The 22,950-nt window shown below is 39.1% G+C and overlaps 1 long non-coding RNA gene across 1 annotated transcript; it reads left to right on the top strand.

Annotated features, from left to right (window-relative positions):
* The first annotated feature begins 2,899 nt into the window (after positions 1–2,899).
* Positions 2,900–8,638, top strand: LOC103171436. Its single transcript, XR_003756805.2, has 3 exons — positions 2,900–3,025; positions 3,750–3,865; positions 8,450–8,638. It is a non-coding gene; the product is annotated as an uncharacterized LOC103171436 (long non-coding RNA).
* Positions 8,639–22,950: the final 14,312 nt, after the last annotated feature.

The raw sequence follows: 22,950 nt of genomic DNA, 5'->3' as shown, positions 1-22,950 counted from the left end.
GATCTGTATTCTAATCCCTGTTCCTCCATTTATCTGCTCTGTGACCTTAGGCAAGTTACTTAACTTCTCTGTGCTCAGTTTCCTCATCTGCAAAATGGGAATTAAAACCTACTTCTTCTCATTTAGACTGAGAGCCCCATTTGGAACAGGGACTGTGTCTAACCTGACTATCTTGTATCTATTCCAGTGCTTAGTACAGTGCCAGCATATAGTAAATCCTTAATTATCACTCATTATTATTAATAACAATAATGAGAATTGTATTTGTTAAACACTTACTATATGCCAAGCACTGTTCTTAGCATTGAATAATAATAATGATGGCATTTGTTAAGCGCTTACTATGTGCCAAGCATTGTTCTAAGTGCTGGGGTAGTTAGAGGGTAGTCAGGTTGTCCCATGTGGGGATCACAGTCTTAATCTCCATAGTACAGATGAGGTACCTGAGGCCCAGAAAAGTGAAGTGACTTGCCCAAGGTCACACAGCAGACAAGTGGCTGAGTTGGGATTAGAACCCGTGACCGTCTGACTCCCAATCCCATGCTCTATACACTACACCATTACTACTATAACCATGGCTACCACTATTCACTGTTACTCCTCCTCCTACTATTAGGATCATTACTACTATCTCTACTATTACTACTACTAATAATAATAATTATGGTATTTGTTAGGTGCTTACTATGTGCTGAGCACTGTTCTAAGCGCTGGGGTAGATACAGGGTAGTCCGATTGTCCCATGTGGGGCTCACATTTTTTAATCCCCATTTTTACAGATGAGGTAACCGAGGCCCAGACAAGTTAAGTGACTTGCCCAAGGTCACAGCAGACAAGTGATGGAGCCAGGATTAGAACCCATAACCTTTGATTCCCAAGTCTGGGCTCTTGCCACTAAGCTACACTGCTTTTCAATAAACACTTTGACTAATGTATGGGTGTTTTTACTAATGACTACCATTTCTGGATGGCTGTTGGACATTATGAAGTTAGAAATTAGAAATTGTCTAAGCTTGAATTACATAGCTCCAAGCTATATTCAGGTTAGCTTGATCTTAACAGGAAAACAATATTGAAACACAAATGATGAGAAGAATTTTCAGTGCACTGTAAAAACAGTCTTACCTACCTGCTGTATATTGCTAAGTGCTTAGTTCAGTGCTTTGCACACAGTAAATATTATTATTATATACTGTTGAATCATTTCCAATTCATAGCGACTCCATGGATATACTTTCTCCAGAAAGTTCTGTGCTCTGACATAATCCGCAACCTTTTTAATGGCTTTTCTGTTATCTTTGTTATGGTGTCTACCCATCTAGCTGCTGATCTGCCTCATCCACATTTTCCCTGGACTTTTCCTAGCATTAGTGTCTTCTCCAGAGAATTAGTCCTTCTGATTATGTGTCCAAATTATGCTAATCTAAGTCAAGTCATTTGGCCTTCCAAAGACCACTTCAGTTTAATTTGGTCTAAAATACATTTGTTTGTCTTTCAGGCACACAGTAAGTGTTCAGTAAATATGATTAAATGAATGAATATTCAGCACCTAGGCCCAGGGCTGGAGCTGACATGGTGGTGACCCCAGGTATACTTAGAATTTCACAACCACAGTTATTTTCCTAAATTTGGATCTGTCTAATAGTAATGATAATAATAAAAATTTTAAGCATTTACAATGTGCTAAGCATTATACTAAATGCTGGGATAAGTAAAGTTTATATATATATTCTATAACATTTTCTGACACTGTTAGTCACCTCTCCTCTGGGAGGTCAATTATTTGTATTGTATTGTTTTTTTAAATGGTATTTGTAAAGCACTTTCTGTGAGTCAAAAACTGTTCTAAGCACTTGGATAGGTACAAGTTAATTACATAGGACACAGTCCCTATCCCACATGGGGCTCAAAGTCTAAGTAGGAGGGAGACTGGGTATTCCCATTTCACAGATGATGAAACTGAGGCACAGAGAAGTTAAGTGATTCGCCCAAGGTCGCACAGCAAGCAATTGACAGACCTGGGATTAGAACCCATGTCCTTCTGACTCTTAGGTCTGTGCTCTCTCCATTTGGCCACTCTGCTTCTAAGTCTACTTTTCTATTTTTATATTGTCTCACTTAAAACAAGAATCCCAGGAATCCTGGATTGGAGAGCTAGGTTTCCCTCCAGTGAACCTCTGAATTCTTAGATCGCTAAAACAAAGTTTTGATGTTTTCTGTGAAATTGAGACACACTTTTCATTTCCAGGAACAATTTACCTGAAGTTATGGCTCAGGGCAGTTCCCATTCTGTCTCTATGGCAGTGCCACTTGTCATTTGTGTGACCTTGGGCAAATCAATTAACTTCTCTGTGCCTCAATATCCTTATATATATAATGGGGATTAAGTAGCTGTTCCCTTTCCCCATAGACTGTGAGTCTCAACTGGGACAGGGACTATGTCCAATCTAGTTATCTTGAATCTAACCCAGTGTTTAACACAGTGCATGGCTCATAGTAAGTGCTTAACAACTGTTATCATTATTATTACTATTATTATTATCATTATTACTATCATAAGGCCCCATCTCTCTAATCCCTCTAAGCATAGCATACTAGTAGAAAGTCTCTTGAATCAGGACTTTGCTACTACTTTTCACTAAAGCTGGGATTAGATTTCCCACATTTTAAAATATTTAGTTCGTCCAAACCATAATTCTTGGCCCTTCCATCTACATGCTGTTTGAATGTGGAGGCTATCCAGATGGGGTAACCCAAGGTCTAAACAGAGTTGGTTAAATATTCATAGAAATGCTTATGCCAGTGATCCACGTGGGAAAAAAAAACCATAACCCAAAAAGCTGGGTGTCTAATTAGCTGTGTTATTACTCACTAGAACTTTAACACTGCTAATAGGTACTGCTGGAGCCGGAAGGAACTCTGTCATGTCATAATGAGACCCCAGAAGCAACAAGGATGAAAATGTTACCACAGTGTCATTAGTCTTGGCCGTCACATGTAGAAGAGCGAGTTGGAAAATTAAAAGGTAAAGTAACCATCCAGCAATGCCAAGGCACCCCAAGTTATCTTTCTGCCACTATTTCAAGGGTTCCAAAGTACGTCTGAGATCGTTTGTTTACCTCCTCTGCCAGATCATCCCCAGTCATTTGGGCTAAGTCAATAATTGAGAGCAGCTGAAATAGAAGATTCCCTTTATAATGTTCCTGGAAAATTTGAGGAAACATAGTTAAAATAAAGATCTGGAAGCCCCTCAGTGTGGTTTTCCCAAGAATGAAAAAGGGCTTGATGAGATTGAACCAAAAGGAAAGGCTGGGGAGAGAAATATGCCTGCTGCTCAGAATCCTACATACATCCTTCAGAGAAATGTTCATTCATTCATTCAATCGTATTTACTGAGCACTTCCTGTGTGCAGAGCACTTTACTAAATGCTCAGAAAGTAGAATTGAGCAATAAAGATAGACAATCCCTGCCCACAAAGGGCGTACAGTCTAGAAGGGTGGAGACAATCATTAAAATAAGTAAACAGGCATCAATAGAAATAAAATTAGGATATATACACATCAAAACAAGTAAACCGGCAAAATGAAAACAACAGTTTACTCATTCCTCTAACACTAATGATGTCCTGTTTGCTCCCAAGTGCTTAGTACAGTGCTCTGCATAAAGTAAGTGCTACATAACCATCTTAGCTTTCAGATTTGAAGGGGTCAAGTGCAGGTCTAAAGACTATCTCTATTTGTGGTCGTAGGTGGACACCACTCCTGTGCCCGCCTGACGTGGTGGGGATGGCACCCTATCCGATCTGGCAAGAGAGACAGAAGGGGCAACTGCAGTCAGCTGGAAAAACTGTTGCAACCTTGCAAAGTATGAGACTTTTGACTAGAAACTCCCACTGCTGGAGCATTCATTCACTCATTCATTCAATTGTATTTATCGAGCACTTACTGTGTAAAGAGCACTTGGAAAATACAATTCAGCAACAAATAGAGACAATCCCTACTCAACAATGGGTTCACAGTATAGGCAGGGGACAGGCAGATGACAAAACAAAACAAACAGTCATCAATAGCATCAATATAAATAAATTATAGATATTTACACATTAATACAATGAATAGAATAATAAATATGCACATATATTCACAAGTGCTGTGGGGTGGGGGATGGGGGTTGAGTGGAGGGAGGAAGTTGGGGTGATGGGGAGGGAAGGAGGAACAGAGGAAAAGGGGAGCTGTCACCATACCCCAAGAACTGTCCCACATCTATGAAGTGTCACAAATCTTATTGTTATTGTTGTTGTGGTTATTTATTCTGCATGTCCCTTGTTATTTCTTGCTTTGAGTGAGTATTGACATTCGCCCACTGCCACACTGTTGTATACAATGACCTGCCAAAGTCAAGAGCCCTTCCTGAATTGTCCTGATACTTTCCTCTAGCACTTTAAGCTCATCACAAAGTAAACAGTTAGCAAAGGTTATTATTATTATTCTGAAATAACCTTTTAACATTGATAATGTTAATTCATATCAAAATATTACAGAAGGGATCAACACTTCAAGATCCAACTCATACACTTCTTTTTATTGAAAATAAGGCCTTAAAAACATAGGAAATTTCCCGAAATTAAAGATGAGAAGCAGCATGACTTAGTGGAAAGAGCATGGGCTTGGGAATCAGAGGTCATGTGTTCTAATGGTGAATCTGCCACTTGTCTGCTGTGGGACCTTGGGCAAGTCACTTAACTTCTTTGTGCCTCAGTTCCCTCATTTGTAAAATGGGGATTAAGACTGTGAGCTCCACGTGGGACAAACTGATTACCTTGTATCTACCCCAGAACTTAGAACGTAGCACATAGTAAGAACTTAACAAATATCATCATTATTATTATTATTATTATTTGTGGCTTGTCCCCAGTACTTGGAAGGTCAACACTGCAGTCAGAACTGCAAAAAAACCCACACAAAATGACAAAGTACCTGGACCCAATGTTGTCAAACTGGGATCTACAAGCAGTGAGGGGGCATCCTGCTGAAACCCACAAGTTATTTCTCAAAGTATGAAAAACTGAGGTAATGACCATCATCACCAGTTTCAAGAAGAGAGATGAAAGAGCAGATAACTCCAATTATTGAGACATCTCATTACTCTCTTTTAGACTACATACCATCCTGTGTTAGCTTTCGAAGAACATTATCAGCCACATGCTCCCAGAATTCATTCAGTCGTATTTATTGAGCAATTACTGTGTGCAGACCAAGCGGTTAAAAAGTACAATTCAGCAACAGAGACAATCCCTACCCAACAACGGGCTCACAGTCTAGAAGTGGGGGGAATCATAATATGGCTTCAGATCAGTGTGTCATGGTGGCTGTAATCTTTTTCAGCTCATTGGATCTAAGAAAAATGCAAGGATAAGTACCAAGACCTTTCCATGGTTTCCATGAAACAGTTTAGGGGTTATGATTTGATGATTTCACTGCCATGGCCCAAGTTCAATTTCCAGTCAGGGAATAAAGCCTCATTAAAATCATATCTCCTCCAAGAAATCTTCTCCAACTACATCCTCATTTCCCCTACTCCTTCTCCCTTCTGTATCAACTGTACATTGGTATCTGTAGGAGCAGCATGGCATAGTGTATAGAGCACAGGCCTGGGAGTCAGAAGGTCATGAGTTCTATTCCCTCTTCTGCCACTTGTCCACTGTGTGGCCTTGGGAAAGTCACTTTGCTTCTCAGTGCCTCAGTTACCTCATGTATAAAATGGGGATTAAGACTGTGAGCCCACTGTGGGACAGGGACTGTGTCCAAACCAATTTGCTTGTATCCACTCCAGCACTTAGTACAGTGTCTAGCACATTGTAAGCACTTAAATACCACAATTATTATTATTACCATTCAAGCACTTGGTATTACCCCACTCTCAAATCTACAGCATTTTTGTACATATTTTAAATTTATTTTTATGTCTCTCTCCCCATCTAGACTGTAAGATCCTAGTGGGCAGGGATAATAAGAATTATGGTATTTGTTAATCACGTACTATGTACCAAATACTATACTAAGTGCTACCTGTCACATTATACTCTCCCAAGCACTTAGTACAGTGCTCTGCACAGACAGTAAGCACTCAATAAATTCCATTGGTGGATTTATTGGTTTGACATTATCAGTAGATCTGTACTCTGGAAACTGCATGGTAACTTTGCTTGCCCTGAAAAATTCACTAAGATTCTTAGACTACTTCATGATAGGATGGCTGGCCAGGACAGAGCCTTGTGTAATCCATTCCTTATCATGAATGGAGGAAAGCAGAAATGTCTAGTAATAATAATAATAATGATAGTGATAATTATGGTGCTTGTTAAGCATTTACTACATGCCAAGCACTGTTCTAACCACTAGGGTTGATACAAGTTAATCAGGACACAGACCCTGTTCCAAATGGGGTTCAAGGAGGTAACTGAGATACAGAGAAGTTAAGTGACTTGTCCAAGGTCACACAGCAAACATGTGGAAGAGTCAGGATTCGAACCCAAATCCTTCTGACTCCCAGGCCCTTGCTCTATCCACTAAGCCATGTATTGTTCAATTTACTCTATGCAGTAATGCTGGAGCTAATCAGAGATCCGGTTACAAGTGTTAGAATACATTTCCTCTTCATAGGTAAAATTCCAACACTACAGAGTTGGAGCAATATCCCAAGTCTGAGAGATACAGCACAGGCCTAGGGGCCAGTGGACCCGAATTCTAAACCCACTGCTGTCACTTGCCTTCTATATGACCTTGATAAAATCACTTAACTTCTCTGGGCCTGTTTTCCTATCAGTAAAATAGAGATTTAATATGCATTCTCCCTTCTACTTAAACTGTGAGCCCCATGTGGTACAGGTCTGTGTCTGATCTGATTTTTATTTTCCCCAGTGTTTAGTACAGATCGTAGTACATAGTAAGCCATTAACAAATACCATAATTATTGTTATTAATACTATTATTAGTAGTGGTGATAATAATATTAGATATTTATTTAAGAATAGCAATAAATACATGACTGTCCTAGAGGCAAAAATCCAAAAGTCAATCACTTGTATTTATCGAGAGCTTTTGGTGTGCTGAGTACTGTACCTAACACTTGGGAGAGTACAATACAACAGAGGTGTTAGACACATTACCTGATCATAACAAACCAAGAAGACACACAAATGGTTGTAAATTTCTTCACTGAATTTCAGATTGATAATAACACTAAAGAAAACAGAGGTACCTTAATAGTCTGCACCAAGGAACCAATTCACACAACAACAACAAAAAACCTATATTGACACCCCAAAGCTAAATTCCATCACATAATTATTTTACATAAATAGAGTACTGACTCAAAATCCAATGGTAAATCAAGATGTAGAAATCAAATCCAAAGGGGCAGTCCATCGTTTGGGAAAGTGTTTAACAGAGTGTAACAGCAACATGGAGGTATTATGTTGCAGACCAAACTAAAACTCCACAGAACTATAGTGATGGCCAACCTTCTCCTTAACTATCACAGCTATCAAAGCCACATCTGACCTCTTGAGCAATTCTATTAGTGTAACTTAATACCAAGACACGCTCACACACAGCCAGTCTCCCAGTATTGAAGCATGTTCACCACCACCTACATGTGCTAGAAGGAACACATAAGGAAAATAGAAGGCAGTAGGTTAGCCAAGCAGTTGCTATGGTATTTTTCAATGGTACTTGTTCAGCATTGATTCAATTGTCTTTCAGTTCAATCATATTTATTGAGTGCTTACGTGAGCAGGGCACTGTACTAAGCTTTTGGGAGAGTACATCATAACAATAAATATATATTCCCTGCCCACAATGAGCTTTCAGTCTAGAGGGGAGACAGATGATTAATAATAATCATACAGATATATAAATTAGGAATACAGATATATACATAAGTGCTGTGGGGCTGGGAGGGGGGATGAATTAATGGAGCAAATCAGAGTGACCTAAAGGAAGTGGGAGAAGAGGAAAAGGGGTTTTAGTCAGGGAACGGCTCTTGGAGGAGATGGCCTTCAATAAGGACTTGAAGTCTGGGACAGTAATTGTCTGTGTCAAGCATTGTTCTAAACACTGGGATAAATACAAGTTAATTAGGTGAGACAAAGTGTCTGTTCTACATGGGTCTCAAAGTCTAAGTGGGAGGGAGAACAGGTATTGAATCCTCATTTCACATTTGAGGAAACTGAGGCAAAGAGAAGCTAAATGGCTTTCCCAAGGTCACACATCAGTCAAGTGGCAGAGCAGGTATTAGAAGCCACGTCCTCTGACTCCCAGGCCCCTGCTTTTTCCACTAGGCCTTGTGGCCACCCATGCTAAAAGCTGGAATCAGGAAAATGAAAGAGGAGAGAGTATATAGTTTAAAGATACAGTCAAATAAACCTTGGTTATTTTTGCATTCCAGATGAATATGAGGAGTCAGCTGCTACAGATAGACTAGTATGGGGTACTGCAATCAAGAAAGGAGTAGCTCTTTTTAAGCAGAACTTTCATGAGGATGATGTGATGAAGATCCAAAAATGAAAACAGCACCAGGTACTGCAAGCAACAAATATGGCTGAACAATAAATGAGCAGTCTTTGTCTCTCTACAATGTGGTCTGGTACCCTGTTTTGCCTCTTTCAGCTGCCCAAACTCACAAATACATACATGCATGCTCATAGATGGATTTCATTATCAGTGCATCTTCTTCAAGCATGAAGGACAGATATATAACAATAAACAAATGAAACTGAATCACTCCTCAATTCATTCATTCAGTCAGTCGTATTTATTGAGCACTTACTGTGTGCAGAGCACTGTACTAAGCACTTGGAAAGTACAATTCAGCAATAAAGAGAGCTTATGGTCTAGAAGGGGTGAGGCAGACATCGAAACAAGTAAATGGGCATCAATATAAATATATAGAATTATAGATACATACACACCAAAATAAGTAAATAGGCATTAACATAAATGAATAGAATTATAGATATGTACATATATACACAAGTGCTGTATGAGAGCAAAGGGAGCAAGTTGGATCTGTGTCCCCCAAATTAGTTGTCTGTTGTTTTTCTTAATTCCATCAAGAAAAAGATTTAATTTTCTTTCTTCTACTTCAGAAATAATTTATAATGTACAGTCTGATTCATGGATGCATAAATCTCCATCCTTAAAAAAAAACAACCTCCTTCGACTCCACAATACCCTCCAGTTATCACCCCATTTCCCTCCTTCCATTTCTTTCCAAACTCATTGCGCAAATTTTCTACACCTGCTGTTTTGGTTTTCTCTTTTCTAATTCTCTACTTGACCCCTTCCAATCTGCCTTCAAACCTCTTTGGTCCCTGGAAAATGCCCTCTCCAAGGTCACCATTGATCCCCTTGCCAAATCCAATGGTCCCTGCCACATCCTAATCTCCTCAACCACTTAGCTGCCTTCAACAGCATGGGTCATTCCCTTCTCCTGGAAACATTTTCCAACCTTGGCTTCAGAGACACTGCCCTTTCTGGTTATTCTCCTATCTTTCTAACCACTTTTGCAAGCTCTCCTTCTGCCTCCCATCTGCTAACTGTGGAAGTCCCTCAAGGCTCATCCTGGGTTCCCTTCTATTCTCCATCTACCCACACTCCCTTGGAGAACTCATTCACTCCTATGGCTTCAACTACCACTTCTGTGTAGATAATTCCCAAATCTACACCTCCAACCCTGATCTCTCGTCTTCTCTGCGGTCTCGAGTTTCCTCCTGTCTTCAGGATATCTCTTTTTGGGGGTCCACCAACACCTCAAATTTAACATGTCTGAAACAGAACTCCTCATCTTCCCCCGAAACCCTGTCTCTCCCTGACTTTCCTATCACTGTAAACAGCTCCACCATCCTTCCTGTATCACAAGTCCTTAACTTTGGCATTCTTCTCAACTCATCTCTCTCATACAACCCACTTATTCAGTCTGTCACTGAATCCTTTCTGTTAATCCAAGGACTTACCTTATCTCACCTTAATTACTGCATCAGCCTCTTCGCTGACCTTCCTTTCTCCTGTCTCTCCCCACTCCAGTCCATATTTCATTATGCTGCCAAGATCATTTTTCTATAAAACTGTTCAGTCCATGTTTTCCCACTCCTCAAGACCTCCAGTGGTGCTTTAAAACTAGTGTTGAGTTTCTCTTTGATGCGGAGGTGCATGGGCAACCACCTCTGCATCAAAGAGAAATTCCTTAACATTGCTTTTAAAGTACTATAGCAATCTATCCATCCATCAGTCATATTTACTGAGGGATTACTGAATGCAGAGAACTATACCAAGTACTTGGAAGGGTACGACATAACAAAGTTGGTAGACACGTTCCCTGCCCACAACACTCGATTAGACTGTAAGCCCGTCAAACGGCAGGGACTGTATCTGTTGCCGACTTGTTCATTCCAAGCGCTTAGTACAGTGCTCTGCACATAGTAAGCGCTCTCTAAATACTATTGAATGAATGAACACTCTATCAACTTGCTCCCTAGCACCATACCTCCCTGAGCTCCTACTACAAACCAGGCTGCACATTTCTCTCCTCTAATACTAACCTACTTAATGTACTTTACTGTCTGTCTTGTCACCAAGTCCTCACCTACTTCATGCCTCTGGCCTGGAACTCCCTCCCCCTTCATCCCCGACAGATGATCGCTCTCTCCACCCTCAAAGCCTTATTAAAAAGCATATCTCCTCCAAATGGACTTCCCTGACTAAGCCCTCATTCCCCTTTCTTCCATTCCCTTCTGTGTTTCCCTTGCAATAGGATTTTCAGCCTTTAACTCCCTCCCTCAGCCCCATAGCAGTTATATACATATCTGAAATTTAATTTATTCAGTTATATTAATGTTACTCTCTCACGCACTTAACTCTCTGCCTCAATATCCTCGTAAGTATAATGAGGATTAAATATTTATTTCTTCTCTGACTTAAACTACCCTTCTAGACTGTAAGCTCATTGTGAGCAGGGAATGTGTTTACCAACTCTGTCATACTATGCTCTCCCAAGAGCTTAGTACAGTCCTCCACATAGGGTAAGCTCTCAATAAATATCATTGATTGACTGAATGATTGATTTGTTCCCATGGCTTCAACTATCATCTCTATGTTGATGATTCCCAAGTCTTTATTAATAATAATAATGCTTATTAAGCACTTTCTATGTGCCAAGCACTGTTCTAAGTGCTGGGGTAGATAAAAAGTTATCAGGTTGTCTCATGTGGAGCTCACAGTCTTAATATCCATTTTACAGATGAATACAGGGAAGTTAGGTGACTTGCCCAAGACCACACAACAGACAAGTGGCAAAACTGGGATTAGAACCCACTTCCTCTGACTCCCAAGCCTGTGCTCTTTCCACTAAGCCACACTGCTTCTCTATCTGTTTCTCTATTTCTATACCTTTTTCTCTAGCCCTGATCTTTCATCATTCCATCAATCAATCAATCCTATTTATTGAGTAGTTAATTTGTGCAGAGCAGAGATGGTAGACACATTCCTTATCCTTCCCTATCCACAGGGAGCTTACAGTCTACAGGGGGAGAAATTTAAATAAATAAATAAATTATGGATATGGAGATAAGTGTTGTGGGCCTGAGGGTGGGGTGAATACAGGGGGCAAATCCAAAGGCAGTCTCAAATTTCCTCCTGCCTTCAGAACATCTCTAATAGCATATCCCACTGTCACTTCAAACTTAACTTGTCCATAATGGGACTCTTCATTTTCCTACCCAAATATTATTTTCCTCTCAACTGTAGACAGCACCACCATTCCCCTGTCTCCCAAGCCCTCAACCTTGGCATTATCCTCAATTCATCTCTCTCATTCAACCCATATATTCAATCTGTCACAAAATCCTTTCAGTTCTCCTTTCACAACATCACTAAAATCCACCCTTTTGTCTCATCCAAACACTGATCCTAGCACTTAGCACATCAAACTCCTTGCTGACCTCCCTGCCTCCTGTCTCGCACCACTCCAGTCCATACTTTAGTCTGCTGCCCGGATCATTTTTCTACAAAGCCGTTCAGTCCTTGTTTCCCAACTCCTCAAGACCCTCCAATGATTGCCCATCTAATCAATCAATCAGTGATATTTATTGAGTGCTGTTTGCATAGCATTCTATTAAGCAACCCCATCTGCATCAAACAGAAACTCCTTTCCGTTGGTTTTAAAGCCAATAGCTTAATAATGTTGGTATTTAATAATGTTGGTATTTGTTAAGTGCTTACTATGTGCAGAGCACTGTTCTAAGCCCTGGGGTAAACACAGGGGAATCAGGTTGTTCCACGTGGGGCTCACAGTCTTAATCCCCATTTTACAGATGAGGGAACTGAGGCACAGAGAAGTGACTTGCCCACAGTCACACAGCTGACAAGTGGCAGAGCTGGGATTCAAACTCATGAGCCCTGACTCCAAAGCCCATGCTCTTTCCACTGCGCCACGCTGCTTCTCACTGTGCCACGCTGCTTGCCTCCTCCTGTTTTATCTCACTGATTTCCTATTACATCCCAGGCCTTATACTTGGTTCCTCTAATGCCAACTGACTCACTGTGCCTCGACCTCATCTATCTCGCTGCTGACTCTTTCCCCATGACCTGCCTCTGGCCTGGAATTTCTCCTTCACACATGACCAACCATCACTCTTCCCACCTTCAAAGCCTTAGTAGAATCAAATGACGATGATGATGATGATGATGATAACAATTATAACAGTAGTATTCTTTAAGTGCTTACACTGTTCTAAGGTATGGGGAAGATTCAAGGTAATCAGATCAGGCACTGTCTCTGTCCCACAGAGAGTTCACAGTCTCACAATTAGAGAGAACAGGTACTGAATTCCCATTTTACAGATCAAGTAACTTAGGCACAGAGAAGTTAAGTGACTTTCCATGGTCACATCGCAGGTGTAAAGCAGAGCTGGGATTGGAACGTAGGTCCTCTGAATCCCAAGTCCATTCTCTTTCTACTAGGACATATCTCCAAGAGCATTCTCCAGCTAAGCCCTCATTTCCTCTACTCCCTCCTTTTTGCATCACACTTGCACTTTCATTTGTACCCTTGAAGCACTTGATATTCACTTCACCTTCAGTCCACAGAATTTATGTAAATATTCACCTGTCTTTTCCTCTAGACTATAAACTTTTTGTGGGCAGGGAATATGTCTGTCAACTCTATTATACTGTACTTTCACAAGCACTTAGTAAAGACTCTGTATACAGTAAGCTCTCAAAAAATATGATTGATTGATTTTTGTCCCAAATTGCACAATTGTAGTTTTTCAATATTGTCTCCCATACTCTACTTGAAGAGGTTTACTACATATGCTTCAGGCTTCTGATTTTATAATTTCTGAGATTATAATTTCTAAATGTCTAGGGTGAAATTGTTAATTTGCAGCTCCAGCATGTTGTAATTCTGCTTTTACTACCGATATCATTTTTAATATTTTAGTTAAATTGCTGAATCACTGACATGCATTTTACTGTGGTCCACAGTGACCCCCAGATCTTTTTCAACCATATTTGTGCAAAGTCAGGATTGCTCCATCTTGAATTTCTACAATTTTTTTTTCTGTCCCAGGTGTACTGCTTTGCTACTTCCTTCCTGATCTTATGAGTAGTGTTGATAAAATGAATAGTGAGCTATCTGAAACATCACTTGCAAAATGCTAAGAGAGCACATGATGCAATAGAATTTAGCTTCTCCCCAAATTTGCCAGAATATTGCTTGTTCCTTTCATTGTAACTGTCAGTGTGGGTTTTAGGGCAATCAATCAATGGAATTTATTGAGCACTTCCTTGGTGCACTACATTGTATTAAGCACTTGAGTGAGTATAAAAGATTAAGCTGACAATCCCTTATCTCCAGAAGTTTGTAGGCTAGCAAGGAAGATAGGCATTAAAGTAAATTACAGGTAAAGGAAGCAACTGAGTACAAGGATGTGTGTATAAGTGCCATGGGGTGGGGTAAGTATCAAAATGTTTAGGGAGAAGATTAAAAATTAATCAGGGAAGAGTTCCTAGAGGAGATATGATTTTAGAAGGCTTTGAAGTTAGGGAGAACAACTGTCTGTTAGATGAAAGGGGAGGGAGTTCTAGGAGTGTACTTTAGCAAGAGGTCAGGGTTGGGAGAGGAAAGAGCAGGGACCCAGTGAGTAGGTGAGCTTGAGAGAAACAAAAGGTGTGAGCTAGAGTGTAGTGGGAGATGAGAGATGTTACAAGTAAGAGGAAGAAAATTGTGTGACAAAAAGCTAAGCATCATGAATTTCTTAGTACACTTAGTAAAAACACTTAGTAAAGTGTTTTGCACACTGTAGGTGATTTAAAAAATGTGATCGGTTGATTTTCATTTTAAAATAGTGTCAAGGTGGTTTACTGCAACATACCTTTACCAGACAGTTTTTATTCTGGTGAGAGTGGCAGAGAGCCAGTTGATTAACTGGTTGAATCCCCGGGGCTGCATCGTCAATATCTCTGTCAACCCCTGTTTGGATAAACATTGGTTCTTTCCTTGTTCTTAGGGAACAACTCCCATTGAAACCCGAAGGGACACAGACCCAGGGGTCAGATTTGGGGCCTGGGTGGTGGAGGAGAGCCCCGAAATTAGAGCAGGAGCAATGCAAATGAACTGGCCCATTCCAAATTTCCACAGCTACCTTTTATGTTTCACGCTCCACCTGCCAAAACAGAAGACTTCAGCTCTTAGGGGCAACAGCCTGCCCTGGAGCACTAGAATTTCATTAAGTTTTTAGAGGGAAGGAGAAAAATCAAGCATTGCCTCCCCCCCCTCGCAACAAACAAAAGAAAACAAACCTTGAAGCCAGGACAGCAGGAACAATCTGCCCTTTGTGAAATTGCAATCAAAGCTGCTCCAGTGATCAGCCAGCAATGGGTCTCAAGTGGTGATCTGGGCTGATGCCATGTCCATGATGCTTTCAATCCTAGTTAGCAAGAACCCCCATCCACATTGAAATCTGTCTCCTATGTGTCCACCCTAGAGTGCTTCCTCTGGGTCGTGGACCAATCACCAGGCTCCTGGGGAGGGAACTGAGTGTTTGGATGTATTTTATTTGGTTCGAAATTGGACAATTCTTAGGAGCAAAAATGTTCCGAAGAGTATCCGCACCTGCTGTCAGAGTAGAACTGGACTCCCTAACCCCCACAGTTAGGCATGGGATCCATATGGGACCATTGCTGGAAAATACATGCCAGTCTTGTTTTGGAAAGATCATGGACCTGGGAGTCAGAAGGCCTGGATTCTAATCCCAGCTCTGCCACTTATCTGCTGTGTGACCTTAACTAGACAGAAAAGTCATTTAATTTCTCTTTCTCAATTTGCCTATCTGCAAAATTGGGATTGAATATCCATGCTCCCTCCTACTTTGACGGTGAGCTCCATGTGGGATCTGATTTTATTGTATTTACTCCAGCACTTAATGCAGTGTTTGGCACATAGAAAACACCTAAATATTATTATTGTTATTCATTATTAATTATCCAGCTTCTGTTAATACAAAATTGTCTAAACAGTGCATGACACCCCCCAGAAATGATGGGACATGAATAGCACCTATCCCATTGCCATAGAAAAGTTGAATTAGCAGAGAAGTAAGACATTTTCAAAGGAATCAAATTTATTCACCTAGTCATTGGGACTTTGGTGTATTTTCAAATGAGAATTCATTTTTCTGCACCAGCACTTCAAATACTATTGATTTTTCATGGACTAGGGGGTTTCATTTCAGGTTTAGCTAGATAAAAACCAAAACATTAATGCATTTATTTAAAAAGGACAGTTATGAGATAGTTACTTGTAATACCATTGCATGGTCTAGACTGTAAGCTTGTGTGGGCAGGGAATGTGTCTACTAGCTCTATTGCATTTTATTGTACTGAGCACTTAGTACAATGTTCTACACACAGTAAGCACTCAATGATAATAATAATAATAATGGTATTTGTTAAGCACTTACTATGTGCCAAGCACTGTTCTAAGCATTGGGGTAGATACAGGGTAATCAGGTTGCCCCACATTGGGCTCACAGTCTTAATCGCCATTTCACAGATGAGGTAACTGAGGCACAGAGAAGTTAAGTGACTTGCCCTTAAGTCACAGAGCTGACAAGTGGCAGAGCTGGGATTTGAACCCACAACCTCTGACTCCCAAACCCTTTCTGACTTCCAAGCTCTTTCCACTAAGGCATTCAATTGATTGATTAAATCAAGTTTGTTTCCTTGAGACACTTTACAGTGTTTTTGTTTTGTTTTGCTTCTGGATAAAAGATGATTGCAAGAAACATTTCCAATTGTTCCTATTAGTGTTCTACTTCAAATTCTTCTCCCTCAAAAATTGGATAAGAGCCATCAAAAGATAATTTGGAGTGGTATCCTGGCAAATCTGAAATTTGTGGCATATGCATCAGTATCTACTGTGTTCAGAAGAAAAATAATGAATGATGATTATGGATTGCTTGTAATATAAACAGGAAATTTGGTAGGAAAATAATAATAATGATGCTTGAGGTTTTTACCTTTCCCTTTTATTCACTGGAGAGTAAAAAAAAAAAATGAAAGAACAAAGCTTTTGTATTTACATGTGGAATATGAAAGAGGCACAGTATGAGGAAAGGACATTCTGAGAAACACCATGTCAGAAACATTCACAGTTAGAATCCCATAAATAGTAAGATGTTAAATAGACAATTAAAATGTCTTCAAGGTTTAAATCACAGGGACTGCGAGGTAGAATCATATAGCGTATATTCATCAGAAGTTTCTCTTTTATCTGGATGATCTGATTTTGAAGCCATTTTTGGAGGAATAAAGACGCGGCTCTGGAGTTCAGAGTTCCTGAGTTTGTAGGACAGATGCTAGTGAACTTGACTCAGAATACTAAAATAGCTAAAATGTCTTTAAAGGGGCTGCAGAAATATTCTCCAATCCTGTCTAGCAGAGGACAGTGTTCTCCCAGTTCTAATGAAACGGTAAGGCTGTGAGAACTTTGCCGTTTAATGGCACAGAAACTGTTACAGATGGTGCAGAAGAATAAAACAAAGAAGAGACCGACAGTCTTGCAGTAATATGAACAACAAAAAATCTATTCCAGAAAGGATTAACATGCTAATTATTAATTTCAGACAAATAGAAAAACACCACTTCAGCTGTGAGGTTTTTCTTGGTGAGAGAAAAAGAAATTATAAGCTTGTGGCACTGTGGAGAGATGAAAAAATACAGTTTTTTTTTAAAGACTATGAATTGAACTGAACTTTCCCATTTCTGAGCCTTATTTTATAGTTACTTGAATTTTTTAGACCACTACAAAAGCACTATTAACGTGATTGAAATTTTCATATATTCATCAAATACACATGTACCTGGATGTGCATAACCCAGTCACATAGAAATGAATGATTTCTTAGGAAATAACTTTTACTGTTCAGATGACAGGCAGATTGAGCTTAGATACAGGGAGAAAAACAGAGATCCTTAGTTTATTCCCAAGCCAATTATTCTTTTGAGATCCTCGTGACTTTTGCCCCAGAATAAAAGAAAAGGATGATGACTATGATGCTGATGATGATAATAACAATAATAATAAACTTTGGTTAAGCATTTACTATATGCCTAACACTTTAGCAATTTCTGGGGTAGATACAATATAAGCAGATCAAACACGTTCCTGTCCCATATCTTTAAAGTGCTCTGCTCCTTGCTAACACATATTAATATTATCAAGTATTATACCTTCTAATATGGTCCAGGAGTTGAGGGAGAATGAGTCAAGTCTGCAACATTATGGACTGGAAAGAAAATTTCCATTTGTCTCTTCAGTTACTGTCATTGGATAAGAACATCACAATCAATTCAGGGAAGATTTTACTAAGAAAAGGTACAGGTCCTTTATTCACACATAATGATAAGTTAGCAAAATTGCTGGCAATATTCACTCATATTCAATTTCTTGAATTCACATCCAAATATATTAATTTTTACATGATATATTGCTCGTAGGGTATGGTGGAGGGTGTGGCTTTATTAGTTGAGATGCAATGAGTAAAGGAAGACACATTTAGGGATTTTTGGTTTCTCTATAAATGGATTTACAAGAAACGTCTTCTAAATGCAGGTTGGGTCTGGCAAATCTACAGGATGAATAAAACTTTAATTGAAATTGAAGTTGGGAGCTGAACCTATGATGCAATTTCCTTTATTCATTCCATTTTTTTCACTGTAAATAGATATATAAACCCTTAATTGATTAGTCTTTCACCATCCTAATCTTGACAAATTTGCAACAGAACAGGACATTAGAGGAAAGCAATAAAACCAAATTGGGATTTCTTAAGAACAAGCCAGTGTACCTAGGTTGTTGAAATTAATGTGTTTCAATTTTAGTGATATTGTCAGATGTCCTGTTGAACCAGCAGTACGATGGCAAGGCGGTATGGGAAATTATTCTAGTGGCAAGAAGATACTGGAGGAAGCTAATATGTCCTTAGAGTAATGTGGGGTGTTTTAACTTGATAAACCAATAGTCAATAAATTATTCTGCTCCCTTTTCAAAGTTTAAGTGTCAATTAAAGCATAACCTTTCCAGTAAGTCAGTCAATCATATCTATTGAGCGATTACTCTTTGCAGAGCACTGTACTAAGTGCTTGGAAGAGTATAACACAATAATAAAACAATCACACTACCTGCCCACAATGAGCAGAGGAAAGGACAGACAGACTTTGTGAGATAAACAAAGGGAGCAAGACAGGGCAATGCAGAAGGATTGGGGAAGCAGAATGGGGAAGCAGCATGGCGCAGTGGAAAGAGCATGGGCTTTGGAGTCAGGGCTCATGAGTTCGAATCCCAGCTCTGCCACTTGTCGGCTGTGTGACTGTGGGCGAGTCACTTAACTTCTCTGTGCCTCAGTTCCCTCATCTGTAAAATGGGGATTAAGACTGTGAGCCCCACGTGGGACAACCTGATTCCCCTGTGTCTACCCCAGCGCGTAGAACAGTGCTCTGCACATAGTAAGCGCTTAACAAATACCAACATTATTAGAAGGGAATTGAAGAAAAAGAAAAGAGGGTTTTGTCAGTGGAGAATTCTTGCAGGAGATATGCCTTCAATAAGGCTTTAAAGAGGGGGAGACTAATTGTCTGTCAGCTATGAAGAGGGAGGGCATTCCAGGCCAGAGGCAGGATGTGAGTGAGAAGAAATTCTTTTATCACCCAGTGGTGAGATAGAAGAAATTTTGGTACAGTGAGAAGGTTAGCAGTAGAGGAGTGAGGTTTGTGGGCTGGGTTGTAGTAGGTGAGTAGTGAGGTGAGGTAGGAGCTCTCAAGGTGATTTAGTGCTTTAAAGATGAAGAAAAAGAAGCAGCATGGCTTAGTGGAAAGCGCACGGGCATGGGAGTCAGAGGTCGTGAGTTCTAATCCCAGCTCCGCCACTTAGGTGTGTGACATTGGGCAAGTCACTCAACTTCTCTGTGCCTCAGTTACCTCATCTGTAAAATGGAGATTATGACTGTGAGCCCCACGAGGGCCACCCTGATTACCTTGTATCTACCCCAGTGTTTAGAACAGTGCTTGGCACATAGTAAGCACTTAACAAATGCCACCATTATTATTAGTGGATAGAGTATGAGCCTTGGGAGTCAGAAGGACTTGGATTCTTATCCCGGCTCTGCCACTTGTCTACTGCATGATGTTGGGAAAGTCATTTAACTTCTCTGTGCCTCAGTTACCTCATCTGTGAAATGATGATTAAAACTGTGATCTGCATATGGGACATGGACTGTGTCCAGCCTGTTTTGCTTTTCATTCATTCAATCGTATTTATTGAGTGCTTACTTTGTGCTGAGCACTGTACTAAGCGCTTAGAATGTACAATTTGGCAACAGAGACAATCCCTGCCCAACAATGGACTCATAACTTAGAGTAGTGCCTGGCACATAGTAAGCACTTGACAAATACCATATAAAAGAGAATCAAGGCCAGATTTCAATGCGGGGGGGCTACCAATGAAAGAGTTCTCTTTTGATTCGTGACTTCTTGCTCACTGCAAATAAGGTGATCCCTGAGGCCCGTGAATCTGCATTTTTACAGGAACATATATATGTTTACCTTCAACATCAAACCTACTATTAACTATTAACATCAGGAAGTATTCACCATGTATAGTTTAGTCCATATGCCCCCTAAAATCATAAAGAATTCCTTTCACATTGATTTCACCGTAAAGCCTAGTCTCTCATTCTTCAAAAACAATTCAAAAGCTTACTCTAAAGTCCTTGAGACAAACAACAAATTGTGTATGGAAGAAAGCTGCCAAAAAGCATTAGTCAAAACAATCCTTTTAATGCTTAATGAATCCAAACAATTAGATTACTGGTTTTAATTCAGTGTCAAGATGTTTTAAATTTGTAATACTATTGAATCTGAACTAGTCAAAGGACTACTACGGATGATTTGTCATTATCCTCAATAAATTTAAAGTCTAACTATCAGACTAAATGTATCATTCAGAAGGAAAGGGAATGAAATCAACAAATGTCTTTGGGCTAAATTATTTAGCTGGAAAGACATTTTTGGAGTAGTGTCTTCCCTTTGCAAGACAAACTACATTAAACTCTAACCGTGAAAAAGAACAGTTGTATGATACTTCAGATTCCCCAAATCAGAAAATTTGAAATACTTCAGTTATTTTTTCAAAGGTGAAATTAAAAAGCTACCTCTTTTACATCCATGTGTCATTTTATTTTGCTTTTTGAAAGATAATCAAACTATTTAGTCATTTTAAAAAGGAGAGGATAATTGAAAAAGTATAGGGTGTACTGTTATTTAGACATCTGTGCATTGCAGAAGTAGCTAATAAGATTCCAGTGTCTTTCAAGAATCCAAAGTAATGCTGAGAACACTTTTAATAAAAGAATATTTTTGTTTAGTAGGAAAAGATTGTTAGATGTAAAAAGCAACCTTTTAAACTAATATGATGAGGTGCATGGAAAAATTAATATTATGCTCTAATGTTCTCTCTAGTGAGTAGCCTAGGTTGATTTATTCATTTAGGTAATTATGTTCAGCAATATTAGTAATTCACAGTTAAATTGAATTTGGAGAACACACAATAAATTGAAACTGTAGTCATATTTCTTTCTCGCAGAGTAACAAAGAGAGATGTATTGATGTAAGTTCTGAGTGTACTACATAAGTTAAATTCCCTAGACTGCAATTTGATCCCAAAGCATTAGACATTTACTTAGGCTATATTAGGTATCTGCCATTGGATGGCAGTAAAATTCTACATCAATCACTTTAAGCAAAGTGAAGCTGGGAAAATAATGGGATTTTCTTTTATTATTTAACAGCAGAATGCTGATTTAAAGGCGAAGCTCGAGGGGTTATGTATATTGGAGGGAATCAGGCTTTTAAAAACTGGTTTATTTTTCCAGTTTAAAAAAAATGTACATCTAGGGACTGTACTCCGGTGTTTCAGCTTGTCAAAAAAAAACCCAAACTGTTTTTTCCTCGCTGTTTTGTTTTCTTGGGGAAATGAAAGCAAGTTAAATGCAAGGATTTTAAACAGGGACCAAACAAGGTATAATAAGGAAATATATGGGTGAATGAAATCTATGTTTTAGTTCTTAGATTGCCACTGTGGGCCAGTTAAATGTCCAGACTCTGAGAGACCATATTTTATGCTTCTGTAATTCATCATTCAGAGCATTAAAAGCTTTGCTTCCCTGATGGTTTCTTTCAAAACAACTGTAAACCTGAATTTTAGATGTGAAAATTGTGTGTGTGTGTTGGGGGGGGGGGGTTCTGCTTCTTTCTTTAGAAAATGAGTATTTCACATCCCGTATAGTGAGGTATCTCAGGGGATTTTAAAAAATGAAGTCTTAGAAAATTTGGTTCTAATTTTGACTTAAAATTTTAGAATCAACAGGAACATTTTTATAAGCCTACACTCTAAATGCTAGAACTCTAAAGCAGAAGGGTGTCTCACTGTCAAGCCGCGTGGAATTTAGAATTTTGTAGATTCTTAGCTTTTTATCAAATTAAAAATATAAGCAGATTCAGACGAAACAAACTATGCACACAAATCAGGGCAGAATTGTGCTACGTAAGGATTTATGTAAATAAATGAACATGCTTGCATATTTACCCTTTCATTTAGAGTTTTAATTTGGCTATAAGTTGGTAAGTTCAATTACGATTTATTTGGCCATAAAATGAACCAATTGTTTTCAGAAAATATTCAGGGTGGTCTGACACAATCTGAGGGCTATTAATCAGGATTTCCTGGGATCAAACCACAGACGTCCTAGTCATTTATTTGCTCACTCACTTTATGTTGAAAGTCTATTAAAAGTTTATAGTCTTTCAAGGATCATATTAGACATTAAAATTCCAGCACCTCATTCTTGGAACAAAGATTGTTAGAAGAAAAGAAAATGAATGGGTTATCATGAATCTATTCTCATCATGAAGAGGGTAAAAAGCATGCACAGTGGAACAATATTCATTTATTTTTACGACAATGATTCTGAGAATAAAGAGGAGGAAGTAGGTTAAACCTAGAAATGTGTGGTATTATTATAGCAAGGCACAGGAGTCAGAAAGATGGGAGCAAAGGGGTGAGAAAGAATATATTTAACTTCTTGTTATGTTTTAAAGATTGGAATTTTGGAGGCTTTTATTTCTGTTGTAAAATAATGTTTTTCTGGTGTTAGAAATGCTACTTAAGCTTTATTTAAAATACTTTTTATACAGGATAGCATTTTTCTCTAAAAGACATTTTGGAAGAGAAAAAAAACATGTCATATTAAAAAACAGCTCTATTTATGCAAGTCTGTGCACATAGAGTTTCTCAAATGATACTAAGGAAGTATATTTGACAGTGTACCTACA

The sequence above is a fragment of the Ornithorhynchus anatinus genome, chromosome 1 (assembly GCF_004115215.2).
Source record: "Ornithorhynchus anatinus isolate Pmale09 chromosome 1, mOrnAna1.pri.v4, whole genome shotgun sequence".
NCBI lineage: Eukaryota > Metazoa > Chordata > Mammalia > Monotremata > Ornithorhynchidae > Ornithorhynchus > Ornithorhynchus anatinus.
Note: the sequence above shows the minus strand (reverse complement) of the source record. Positions and strands in the feature narration are given on the sequence as shown.